The sequence below is a fragment of the Gossypium arboreum genome, chromosome 10, assembly GCF_025698485.1.
Source record: "Gossypium arboreum isolate Shixiya-1 chromosome 10, ASM2569848v2, whole genome shotgun sequence".
NCBI classification, from domain to species: Eukaryota; Viridiplantae; Streptophyta; class Magnoliopsida; order Malvales; family Malvaceae; genus Gossypium; species Gossypium arboreum.
Window position 1 is genome coordinate 108862781 of NC_069079.1, and position 12343 is coordinate 108875123.

Here is a 12343-nt window from a genome sequence, read left to right on the forward strand (position 1 = left end):
GCCAAGCTTAGGGACGCCATATGTCGACTAAGCCACCAAATCGGAAAGTGATAGTACCAGCCTCACTATGGGTATTCATCACATGCTATAGATGGAAAGTAGTGCCAAACCCAAGGTAAGCTCAATAGGTGGGCTCGTTCATCGAAAGAACCAATCCTGGGGTCGGGTAATAATTACGCGACATCATCACCAAACGGACCGCTTCTAGCGTAGCCCAACCAATGCAACGCCCACACCGAGGGGTCATACATCGAGAAGCTAATATAAATCCTCCTGGTTGTTCGATGAAAATTGGATCAAAGGGTGGCAAGTTGCAATTAAAGCGCTTGATGAGGAGGTCCCACCGACCTTTTCTCTTTTAGAAGTGGGGACGACGCCTTCTTGCCTTGTGCGCTTGTCATTGTGTTCCTAAAATTAAAATAATTTATTAGTAATAAGGCATCACCAAATATTCAATCCACATGTCTAATTAGAAAGACCAGTAGTTATAAAAATATATCCCATAGAATATGTACTAAAGAAGGTAGGGACCTAAAGAGCAAAAACTATATGCATGACTAATATAATGTTGATAAGAAGAAAAGTGAAACAATAATACTAATTACAAAAAGATGCAAAAGAAAAAGTTAAATATTATTTTATAAGAACAAATTAAACCAAAATGAAACATATTGATGCAAATAGGGAAAATATTGTATTAATACTAAAATAGCATAATAGGATAGAGTAAAGAACAAAATGAAAAATCGAAAACCACAACCAATAAAATAGTAATAAAGGAATAATAATCATAATAATAATAATAATTAATAACAAATATAATGAATAATAACAAGAATAATAATAATAAAGAATAATAATTAAAATAAATAAATAAATAAAAATAAAGGGTAAAAGGCAAAACTAACTATATGAAGGGTGGTCGATCAAGAAAGGGCAACAAAGGACCTGGGCAAGGTGGGTGTTGGGGTTGCTAGTTGGGGGTAGGGGTCAGTTACTGCAAGCACGCGAGGTAAGGGTGAGGGTGGAAAAGAATGGCTTTGGGGCGTGGGTGAGCTAGTGGCCGCAAGGTAAGAGAAAAATGAGGAAGAAAGAGAAGAGGGAGAAAGGAAAAGAAAGAGGAAGGAAAGAAAGAAAGGGAAGGAAAGAAAAGAAAGAAAAGAAGAAGAGAAGGAGAGCAAGGAGAAGAGTTAGGTGGTGGCGGATTTAGGCAAAGCGGTGGCTTAGGAAGAAGAGATTAGAAAAAACAAACTAGGAAAAATATGAAAAGAGGATTAGGTTAAATTGGGGCACGGTCGTGTGAGGCCTGTGTTGGGCCACATGCCCGTGTGGCTCATGGTTAGCCCGTGTTTGTTGTGAAAATTTAATACCCATTCATCACACGCCTTAAACACGCCAAGGTGTCCCAACCGTGTGGTTCACACACCAGATCGCACGGCCATGTGCCTGAACACACGGCCATGTGCCTGCCCATGGAGCTCCCTAACTTATTTAAAATTTGAAAATTTAGCTCAGCCACACAGCCCTAGAACACACTCGTGTGTCCAGTGCGGTGGTCCACACAGCGTGTCGCACGCCGTGTCTTCTTTTTATGCAGTGTCTCACAAGTTTGGGTAATTTTAAGCCCTGCTTCCACACGGCCAAGGACACGCCTGTGTGCCCAAGTCGTGGGTCACTATACCAGATAAAAAAATGAAAATAGATAAAATAAATAGGTTAGTGGTATTAGTGCTCGGGTTGCCTCCCGAGAAGCGCTTATTTATAGTCTAAGCTCGACTCACCTCATATTTGCACGGTCATGGTGGTTCGAGGAGTTGAAACTCTTCATCCCTGCTATCAATTTTATCAAAATAAGGTTTTAGACGAGTACTATTTACCTTAAAAGTGCCGAATTTAGAATGAGTTACCTCGACTGTACCGTATAGGAAAACGTTGAGTATCGTAAAATGGATTTCTCCATTATGTTCTGAAGTGGCAACACGAGGGTCTGCTTCATCTAACAGTACTTTGTCTCCAACCTTAAGTTGATTTGATTCACCTTTAAGTTTGTCATAGAACCGCTTGATTCATCGTGGTATTCTGCTTTCTCCTTAACCTCTCGCTCGCCATTCATCTAGTTCCTCGATCCGTAGCCTTCGCTTCTTCCTGAATAGTCTTGTCATTACATGGACTAGAACGTGGCTCATTTGTACTTCTTGAAAGTTTTTCCTATAAAGAGGGTTGAACAACAAGGTTACTCACATTAAAAGAACTTGTGTAACCATCTCAATCACTAGTCTTTTGATGTAATCACGAGCTTGGAGTTTAATCATGTCATCGCCTAACTGAAGTATTAACTCACCTGTACCGACATCAATAATAGTCCTAACAGTTGCTAAAAAGGGTGGTCTTAAAATTAAAGGAATGTCACTATCCTCATCCATGTCTAAAACAACAAAGTCTACTGGAAATATAAATTTGTCGATTTTAATGAGCACATCCTCAATTATACCCCTAGTAAATCTAATGGTTTTATCAGCCAATTGAATGCTCATCCTAGTTTGTTTGGGTTTCCCAAGACCTAGTTGTTTAAACATTTTATAAGGCACAACATTAATACTTGCCCCTAAATCAGCTAAAGCATTGTTAACATTCAAACTACCAATTAAACAAGGAATTTTAAAACTCCCTGGATCTTTCAGTTTGTTGGGTAGCTTGTTTTGTAGAATAGCTGAGTAGACTGCATTTAACTCCACATGTGATGACTCATCTAACTTCCATTTTTTGATAAGAGCTCCTTTAAAATTTAATCGAGTTGGGCATCTCATGAAAGAGATTCAATAAACAGTAAGTTAATATTTAACTTTTTAAGTAGTTTAAGAAATTTACCGAATTGTTCGTCTGTGTGGTCTTTCCTTTTCGCATTGGGATATGGCATACGAGGTTTATACTCTTTGCTTATCGGCTTCTATGTACCATGATTCATCTCATCCTTACCATTACTTACCACAGCTTCATGCCTTGTTTCAGATTTAGATTCAACTAACCCTTCTTCGTCGCTCCCTTAGGTTAGTTTCTGTGTTATTGGGCAAGCTACCTTGTGGTCTTTCTGAGACCAACTTAACCAGCTGTCCTATTTGATTCTTAAGTCTTTGAATCTATATCTGTTGATTTTTAATTGCAGTTTTAGTGTTTTGAAAATGGGTTTCCGCCACTGAAATAAACTTCGTCATTATCTCTTCAAGGTTCAGCTTTTTCTCTTGCTGGTAAGGTTGTTGTTGGAATCCTAGAGGTGGTGGTGGTTTCGATTTCCTTGACCACCCCAAGAGAAGTTGGGATGGTTCCTCCAACTCGCATTGTAAGTATTACTATATGGATTATTCTATGGTCTAAAATTGTTACCCATATAGTTGACTTGTTCTTTGTAGTACTATGGTTGTAGGCTAGGCATTCGGATTATTTATCCTCCTCCATTTGTATCATACCGCATCACCGAATGCACTTACATAGAAACACATAAGCCATCAATCTTTTTATTTAAGAGCTCTCACCGGTTTGATAACATGGTAACCACGTCGAGGTTGAAAACACCGGTCGCTTTATTAGGCTTTTTCCTCATAACTTGCCACCGATAATTATTCAAGAACATCTCTTCAATGAACTCATAAGCCTCCTCGTGTGTTTTATTATTTAAGGTTCCACCGTCACAGATCGACCATTTGTCTGTTGAGGGGTTCAAACCATTGTGGAAAGTTTGAACCTATAGCCATAAAGGTAATCTATAGTAAGGGCACCTTCTCAATAAATCCTTGTATCTCTCTCATGCATCATATAGTGTTTCTAAATCCATCTACACAAAAGAAGAGATATCATTCCTCAATTTAGCCATTTTAGCCATGGAAAATATTTGAGTAAAAAGTTTTCATCATTTGCTCCCAAGTTGTGATTGATCCTCGTGGTAACGAAGTTCAACCATTGTTTAGCCTTATTCTTTAATGAAAAGGGAAACAACCAAGGCGAATGGCATCTTCGTAAATGCAATTGATCTTAAAGGTGTTGCGTAATTCCGTAAAAATTGCTAAATGAGTGTTTGGATCCTCGTCCCGCAAACCATCAAATCGAACAAACTGTTGTATCATTTGAATCGTGTTAGGTTTTAGTTCAAAATTATTTGCTGCAATAGCAGTGTCTAACTATACTCGATTCGGGCCTCATAAAGGTGCTTAGCATAATTATACATAGTACGAGGGATAGGATTCGATTCATCGGATTTGCACAACCACAAGAGGTAGTGGATTATTCGATTATCACCATCTCCTCGATTGTAGTATGGATATCGCCCTCTCACTCTTCCTCTATGTATTGTAGACTTCACCTTATTTTTCTTTGATTTCACGAGTGTGCTTTCAATTTCACCGAAAAAAAGAAGGTCCTAACAAGTTTCTCCTAGTCATAAACTAGAGACACCGCCGTAAGCAATTAAAAGAAAACTTCGTAAAAGAAAATTTAAACTAAAACAAAAAGTAAATTGCAATAAAAGTAAAAAATGGCTAAAGTAATAAAATCGAGGGTTCCTAATATCTTAGTCCCTTGCAACGGCTCCAAAACTTAATGGTCGCTAAACTAACTAAAAATTCGACTAAGGCAAGATCACCTATCGAACAAAGAGTATAGTTATGGTTAGACCGAAATATCGATCCACAAGGACTAAACGTACTAGTAATTACTATCTTTTATTATCTAGCCTAACAATTAAGAGAATGTTTTAAAATAAGACTAATTATCTAATTAACTAAAATTACGATAGAGATTAAAGTTGGAAAATACTTTTTAGAAAACCGATGGAAAAGACAATACCCAAGGAACAATCCACATAGACTTCACTTATCACTTCGAATTAGACGATTTATTCACTTGACTTAATCCGTATAAATCCTCGATTTATGTTAATATCTCTCTCGAGACTAAAAACAATCGACTCTAGGTTGATTAATTGATGATCGTAACTAACTAAAATTTGACTTAAGGCAAGCGCACCTATCTAACAAGAGTATAGTTATGGTGAGACCGAAAATATCGTATCCATGAGAAGTAAAAGTACTAGTAATTACTATCTTTTATTATCTAGCCTAAGAGGGCTTTACGGTCATTAACGATTTTTTACCTTTTAGTTATTGGGCCTAAAACCCTAATGGGGTATTTTAGTCATTTCATCCTACAAGGGTGTTTTGGTAAATCAACAAACCAAAGGTATTTCAGTAATTTTGTAAACCAATGGTACTTCTATAATTTTTAAAAAGTCAAGGGTATTTGCCGACGTAACTTTGTAAATCGATCGGGTATTTTGGTAATTTTACAAATTGAGAGGTATTCGGTAATTTTGTAAATCGAGGTAAACAAAGAATTTCGTAAATCAAGGGTAAAACAAGAAGAATTCTATAAATCGAGGGTAAAACAGTAATTCAAATCGTAAATTGAGGTAAAAGTAAAACCAGTAATTCGTAAGTCGAGGTAAAACGATAATTATGTAAATCGAGGTAAAAGCGGTAATTATGTAAATTAGGGGTAAAACGGTAATTCTATAAATCGAGGGTAAAATAGTAATTACAAACCGAGGTAAAATGGTAATTTATAAATCGAGGGTAAAACGGTAATTTTACAAATCGAGGGTAAAACAGTAATTCTATAAATCGAGGGTACTTTGGTAATTTTACAAGTCGAGGTATTTCAATAATTTTACTGTGTCGAGGTTATTTCAGTAATTTCACAAATTAGGGTATTTTGGTAATTTTACAAACTAGGGTATTTTGATAATTTTACAAACTAAGGGTATTTTGGTAATTTTACAAACTAGGGGTATTTTGGTAATTTTATAAACCAAGGGTATTTTAGTAATTTTACAAAGCGAGGTATTTTGGTAATTTTGTAAACCAAAGTATTTTAAACATGGATAACAATACTAATGGCTCTAAAGCCCATTATCATTAAATGGGCCCACACTCGTGTGGCCCTTTTAGCCTAAATCTAGCCACAAATATTAGATTCACCTAGCCTAGCCCAAATTTACTACACAATCAAACAACTTATCCAATTGGGCTTGTAGGCCCATTAGGCCCACATGACCCTTTCGACCCATCATGACTCGAAGTAGCCATCCTACAGCTAGAGTAGTAAGAAATACACACCTGATAGGAGACTGGAGTTAATCCACACTCCGAGCACTCTTAGCCGACGCCCAACCCAAACGAGCACGCCATACAGCGAAAGGGATCAGCCAAGAAAGGTACATTTACTCTCTTCATGGTTCCTCTATTTAAAGCCGACTTCACAACCACTCTTATGTTAGCTTCCGATGTGGGATCCTCCAACATTAGAGTTTAAATTCAACACCAACTCTTGCCGCCCCTGTTAGCAAAATAAATGCTCCTTGCTTGCCATGGGATTTGAACCTATGCCTCCCTTAAATGCTCCACACGCTACTTGCCATTAAGCCACAAGGCTTTTGTGTCATATTTTATCCCCAATTAATTATAAGGTCTAAAGGCCAAAGTCCGTGTTCCTTTAAAAAAACAAAATAAATTGCAAGAGCCAAGGCTTGAACCCAGTGCTCCCATACAACCTTAATGACACCACAACCACTAGACTACAAGCTTCCTTGTGTCATTTATTTAACACAATAATTTAAAAACCCTCATCCAAGCATCCAGGTGTTTTTTTCACTTAATACCAAAATTTTTGCTAAAGCCCAAGTTTGAACCAAAGATTTCTCCAACACTTCTCAAAGCCATTAACCACTAATAGCAAACATTTAATTATTTCATTTCATTGCACAATTAAATACCTATATACAACCTCCTTACGGACCCCCACTCAAGGCCCAATACTTCTAGGCCCAAATTCGGGGTGTTACATGCCTTGTTGAGGGGTTCACACCATTGTAAAAAGTCTGAACCTGTAACCATAAAGGTAACCCATGGTGAGGGCACCTTATCAATAGGTCATTGTATCTCTCCCATGCATCATAAAGAGTTTCTAGATCCATCTGCACAAAAGAAGAGATACCATTCCTCAATTTAGCCGTTTTAGCCAGTGGAAAATATTTAAGTAAAAATTTTTCAGTCATTTGTTCCCAAGTAGTGATTGACCCTCGTGGTAACGAGTTCAACCACTTTTTAGCCTTATTCTTTAATTAAAAGGGGAATAACCAAAGGCGAATGGCATCATCAAAAATGCCATTGACTTTAAATGTGTCGCAGAGTTCCAAAAAATTCACTAAATGAGTGTTTGGATCCTCGTCCTACAAACCATCAAACTAAACAAACTATTGTATCATTTGAATCGTGTTAGGTTTCAGATCAAAATTATTTGCAGCAACAGTAGGTCTAACTATACTTGATTTAGTTCCTGTTAAATTAGGTTTAGCATAATCATACATAGTATGAGGAGTAGGATTCTGATTTACTGGATCAGCAACAATCGCAGGAGGTAGCGGATTTTCTTGATTTTCAGCCATCTCCTCGGTTGTGGTGTGAATATCGCCCTCTCGCTCTTCCTCTATGTATCTTAGGCTTCGCCTTATTTCTCTCCGATTTTTACGAGCTGTCCTTTCGATCTCACTATCAAAAAGTAATGGTCTCGACGGGTTTCTTCTAGTCATAAACTATAAAAACTTGTCAGAAGAAAATAAAAGAAAATTTAGTAAACAAAATTAAATAGAATTAAAAAAAATGGCTAAAGTAATAAAAATTAAGCATTCCTAATATCTTAGTCCCCGGTAATGGCACCAAAAACTTGATGATCGTGTAACTAACTAAAAATTCGACTTAAGGCAAGCGCACCTATTGAACAGTAGTATGGTTATGGTGAGACCGAAAATATCGTATCCACGAGGAATAAAAGTACTATTAATTACTATCTTTTTATTATCTAGCCTAAGAATTAAAGAGTGTTTTTAAACTAAAACTATTTATCTAATTAACTAAGATTACGACAAAGATGAAGTTTGGAAAATACTTTCGGAAAAATCGATGGAGAAGACAGTACCCAAGGAAGACTCCACCTAGACTTCACTTAGTACTTCTGGATTAGACAATTTATTCACTTAACTTAATCCGTAGAAATGCCTAATTTATGTTAGTATCTCTCTCGAGACTAAGAACAACTGACTTTAGGTTGATTAATTGAAATCTCTTTCTAATTAAAACCCTTATTGTCGCATTAACTCAATCTATGGATTCCCTTATTAGATTTGACTCTAATCTGGAAAATTTATGTCGTCCTATCTCTAGGATTGCATTCAACTCCGCTTAATTATGGATGATCTACTCTTAAACAAAGACTTTTGCTCCACTGATTAAGCACATCAAAACTTGAATTAATACCCTGGAATATTAAAACAAGAATTTAGAACTCACAATTAAGAATAAGAATAAGTCTTTATCATATAATTCAAAGAGTAATAAGATTCGTCATAGGGTTCATCTCCCTTAGGTATTTAGGGAGTTTAGTTCATAATAATAATGGAAAACATCTCAAAGTTTGGAAAACAATAAAACATAAAGAAACCAAAAGAACTTCTAAGAAATTTGATGGAAATCTTCAGTCTTGATGTAGATCCTGGCTTCAAGGTGATTCCGATGGTTGTTCTTGAGTATTGTTTGCCTCCAACTCTCTGTGTCCCTCTAATCCTCTTCTAGGGTGTTTATATAGACTTTTGAATGCCCAAAATAGTCCAAAATTAGCCTTTTTCGAGTAGAACTAGACTTGGGCTTGACAGGGACACGACCGTGTGCCACGCCCGTATGAAGGTGCTTAAGCCGTGTGTACTACTGAGTTGATTTTTAGTCAACACGGCCATATCCCACGGGCCTGTGGCCTTCCCGTGTGACTCACACGGGCATGTGGATCACCCGTGTGGAAGTGCTTAGGCCATGTGAAACACTGTTTTAAGCCCATTTGGTCCCTTTTTTGTCCGTTTCTTGCTCTTTTCGCCTTCCTATGCTCACCTAAGTATAAAACAAGAATTTAAAGGATTAGGAGAATCGAATTCAATGAAATCAAGGAAAAATCATCCATAAATATGCCAAGCATGGGGTGAAAATATGTATATATTATGGTTTATCATTAATTGAAATCTCTTTCTAATTAAAACCCCTATTGTCGCATTAACTCGATCTATGAATTCCCTTATTAGATTTGACTCTAATTCGGCAGATTTTTGTCATCCTATCTCTAGGATTGCATGCAACTCCGCTTAATTATGGAGGATCTACTCTTAAACAGGGACTTTTGCTCCACTGAGTAAGCACATCAAAACCTGAATTAATATCCTGGAATATTAAAGCAATGATTAAAACTAATAATTAAGAATAAGACAAGTATTTATCATATAATTCAAATAGTAATAAGATTCGTCTTAGGTTTCAACTTCCCTAGGTATTTAGGGAATTTAGTTCATAGTAATGGAAAACATCTCAAAATTGGAAAAATAACAAAACATAAAAAAACCCAAAGAACTTCTAAGGAAATTGAATGGAGATCTTCAGTCTTGAAGTAGACCTGCTTCCGAGCTGATTCCGATGGCTGTCTATGACTATTTTCTGCCTTTTATTCTGTGTGTCCCCCTTGATCCTCTTCTAGGGTGTTTAAATAGACTTTGGAATGCCCAAAATAGCCTAAAATTAGTCTTTTCTGAGTAGAATTAGACTTGAGCTCGACAAGAACACGACCGTGTGCCACGCCAGTGTGAGGGTGCTCAGGCCGTGTGCAATTTTGGCTTGGTTTAATGTCGACATGGCCATGACACATGGGCATGCAACCTGCCCGTGTGTCACACACGGGCATGTGGATTACCCATGTAGAAGTGCCTAGGCCGTGTGAAACACTAAATTAGGCCCAATTTGTTCATTTTTCGCCCGTTTCTTGCTCTTTTTGCTATTCTAAGCTCTCCTAAGTATAAAACATGAAATTAAAGAATTAGAAGTATCAAATTTATTAAATCTTATGATAATCCTTCCAAAAATATGCCAAGCATGGGGTAAAAAGATGTATATATTATTGTTTATTAAGAGTGAGTAGAATGGCTGTGCTAAAAATAACAAAAACAAAGCATGTTTTAAGGAAGGTGTTGAATGGTCAGTTGACAAACTTGTTTGGGATATTTTGTAATTTTTATAAAGTTTAGGGACCCTTAATTTAATTATTCCACAGATGTTTGGCTTCTAGTTCACCGAATTTGGGGTCTCCCTTAAAAGGACAATTTAACTTTAAAATTGAGCAGCAGGCTTGACTACTTCACTAATTTGATTTCCAAGCTAGGTCAAGTCTATCCATTATCCATAATTCTAATTAATTTTAGATGTCCATAGCTAATTAATTATCAGCCCTCCTTCGTATGGCTTTTTCTACAGAACATTACTTGATAATACACTAAAATGACATACTTTTACGTGTTAATTACATATATATTTTGAGTACGATCCTGCTAATTTCGGCTGTTTATAGTTTTTTTATCTTGGAGGGACTAAATTAATGACAAAAGGAAATTTTGGGGTAAAAAGAGTGAATTTAAAGACAAAACAGGTCAGCATGCGAAGTACAAAAGAAGTGGTGCCAAAAATACAAAATGTGGAAAACTTGGGGCAAAATTTCAAAAAAAAAAGATTTATGGACATAAAGCTTTGTTTAAATTTGAATTTTATTTTTAGGATTTTTGTTAGGATTATTATATTGTTTAGATTTAATTTCAAATTATATATTTTAAATATTATCATCTAGAGTTTAAATAGGAACGACCTAAGGTTTTTCATGTACTACAAATAGGGGATGGAGTGACTCATCACTTCTGTAAAAAACTCCTTCCCCCTAAGACTTTTAGCCTTTTTGTTTCTTTTCTTTTCCAATAAAATTTCATTTCATTAAACTTGTGTTTTTTTCTCAAAAAGCATGGGCCAATAAACTAATCTAGCCCAAGGTTAGCAAGACTTCTCCAAAAGAGTTCATGAGGCTTAAAACCCACACTTAGCCCTTCTCAATGAGTATTCATCATTCTCCGTATTACGGGACTGACGCTTCCGTCCATGTCCTTCCAAAAGTAGTCTTTTCAACTCGTACAAAGATGATCGCTTTGTATGTTTTGGAAAGGTTGCACAACTAGTTCGCTAACTTATTGCATCAAAGATTGTCGAGCCCAAGAGATGAAATGGTGTGGCATTCTCCAATGAGAAATGATGATTTGGTGTAAGACGGTGTCACAAAAGTGACGATTGGCTAGAGTCAGGTTCTTCTAAATCGTAAGGCTAAAGCCTAAGTGGAGTTGGTGGCCATAGGTGTTCTCTTCCATTATAGCTGGCTTATTTGGTCATGAGGAGGATCACCTAAAAGCCTATGATTGAACCAAAGGAGGATTAAGATAAGCGGAGGTTGGAATCCTTCAATTGGAAAATATTTTTTTCTCAATTCTAGATCTTATCACAAATATGATTTCGATCCATTTAATTTCGACTAATCCATATTTTTAATTCTATATTATTTTAACTTTTTCCTAGGTCAGCTGTTTTTCTTGGGCATGACTGTGCCTAGGATTTTGAGAATCAAGGAGCTGTGGCAATCCAGTCCCTGAGGATTTGACCTTACTCCCTTATACTATTCCTTTTCATTATTTAGGGATAGGATATTTTTGGTGCTTTCAACGACACACAAAATTTTGGTGTCGTTGCCGGGGACTGACAACGTGCTCTAAGAAATCATGCGTTCAATTAATAAAATTAAAAGGTTGAGATTGCTAATCACAAGAAAACAAAGCTACAAAAAAGGCAATTAGAGGTGATAGGAACTAAGAGCAAGCCATCACCAAAAATTGAAGCAGATGATGAAGTTGAGTCTAGGGTTAACGAAAACCCTACTCAAACATTGGAGAACGAAAGAATAGGAGTCAATTACAAGAAAAAGTGCCTAACGCTAGGGTTAATGTAAATTGGAATCCGACACAACAATATATTAAAAACATTCATTCTGATCCAATAGTTATTAATTTGAAGTAAAAATATATTAAAGTGTATAAATAATAAAAGGTGCAGCCAAAAATTTTATATTAGAAAGTCAAGAAGTGACTTGTAAATTTTTGGGGGCCAAACAAATTCTATCAATTTATTAGTTATAATTTTAAAACTTTTAATGGCCTAAAAGTTAATTTTACCAAATCAAACCCTCGGTGTCCCCGATGCAGTTTTAATGTCATTTATTTGAATAATGGTACAAAAGTAATGAATAATACAATTGAAAGGAGCGTATTCAGAGGCTGGTAGTGTCACCGTGCTTAAAATGGAAAATTTTTTATTTATATCTTTTAAAATTTTAGATTAAT

At 36.2% G+C, this 12343-nt stretch overlaps 2 non-coding genes and 1 pseudogene across 2 annotated transcripts; all 3 read left to right on the plus strand.

The window, feature by feature from the left end:
* LOC108479578 (pathogenesis-related protein STH-2-like) overlaps positions 1-12343 on the plus strand; it is a 42368-nt pseudogene that overhangs the window by 11954 nt on the left and 18071 nt on the right.
* On the plus strand, positions 3756-3862 carry LOC128283262 (small nucleolar RNA R71). The gene has a single exon (XR_008273604.1). It is a non-coding gene; the product is annotated as a small nucleolar RNA R71 (small nucleolar RNA).
* LOC128283003 (small nucleolar RNA R71) lies at positions 6948-7054 on the plus strand. Its single transcript, XR_008273349.1, has one exon. It is a non-coding gene; the product is annotated as a small nucleolar RNA R71 (small nucleolar RNA).